The sequence below is a fragment of the Babylonia areolata genome, chromosome 28 (genome assembly GCF_041734735.1).
Source record: "Babylonia areolata isolate BAREFJ2019XMU chromosome 28, ASM4173473v1, whole genome shotgun sequence".
Taxonomy (NCBI): Eukaryota; Metazoa; Mollusca; class Gastropoda; order Neogastropoda; family Buccinidae; genus Babylonia; species Babylonia areolata.
In genome coordinates this window covers 7,465,369-7,466,594 of record NC_134903.1, presented here as the reverse complement: position 1 = coordinate 7,466,594, position 1,226 = coordinate 7,465,369, and positions in this window count along the sequence as shown.

Sequence of the window (1,226 nt, the reverse complement as noted above, 5' to 3'; positions counted from 1 at the left end):
GGAAGAGAGAGAGAGGGGGAGAGAGGGAGTAAGAGAGAGAGGGGGGGGGATAGAGAGACAGAAAGAGAAAGAAGGGAAGAGAGAGAGAGAGAGGAAGAGAGAGAGGGGGGAGATAGAGACAGAAAGAGAAATAAGGGGAGAGAGGGGGGTGGGAGAAAGAGAGAGAGAGAGGGAGAGAGGGAGGGAGAGAGAGAGGGTGGGTGCGGAAGATAGAGAGACAGAAAGAGAAAGAAGGGAAGAGAGAGAGACAGAGAGAGAGAAAGAGAAAGAATGGAACAGAGAGAGAGGGGAGGGGAAGACAGAGAGGGAGGGAGAGAGAGGGAGGAAGAGAGAGAGAGGGAGGGAGAGAGATAGGGAGGGAGGGAGGAAGAGAGAGAGAGGGGGGAGGGAGATATAGAGACAGAGAAAGATGGGAAGAGAGAGAGAGGGGGAGAGAGGGAGTAAGAGAGATAGGGGGGGATAAAGAGACAGAAAGAGAAAGAAGGGGAGAGAGGGGGGTGGAAGAAAGAGAGAGAGAGGGAGGGAGAGAGAGAGGGGGGAGATAGAGAGACAGAAAGAGAAATAAGGGAAGAGAGAGAGACAGGGAGAGAGAAAGAGAAAGAAGGGAACAGAGAGAGAGGGAGAAAAGAGAGAGAGGGAGGGAGAGAGAGGGAGAAGGAGGGAGGAAGAGAGAGAGAGGGGAGACAGAAAAAGAAATAAGGGAAGAGAGAGAGACAGAGACAGACACAGAGAGAGATGGAGGAGAGAGAGGGAGAGAGGAAGGAAGAGAGAAAGGGGGGGAGAGAGATAGAGAGACAGAAAGAGAAAGAAGGGAAGAGACAGACAGACAGAAAGACAGAGAGGGAGGAAGAGAGAAGGAGAGAGAGGGGGGGAGACTGAGAGACAGAAAGAGAAAGAAGGGAAGATATATATATATATATATATATATAGAGAGAGAGAGAGAGAGAGAGAGAGAGAGACAGACAGACAGACAGACAGACAGAGACAGAGACAGAGAGAGACACAGAGACAGAGACAGAGACAGAGAGACAGAGAGAGAGACAGAGAGAGAGAGGAGTTCAGTTCACACCACCTTTCTGCTACTGCTGACAACATCGTTCGTTTATTTATTAATAGTTTGTTCATCTAAGGTGCAATGTGTGTGTTGAGAGAGACTTCTGCTAGAGAGTAAACGGAATGTATGTGTGTTGACTGACAACAAAAACGACAAAAAGTACACAAGATTC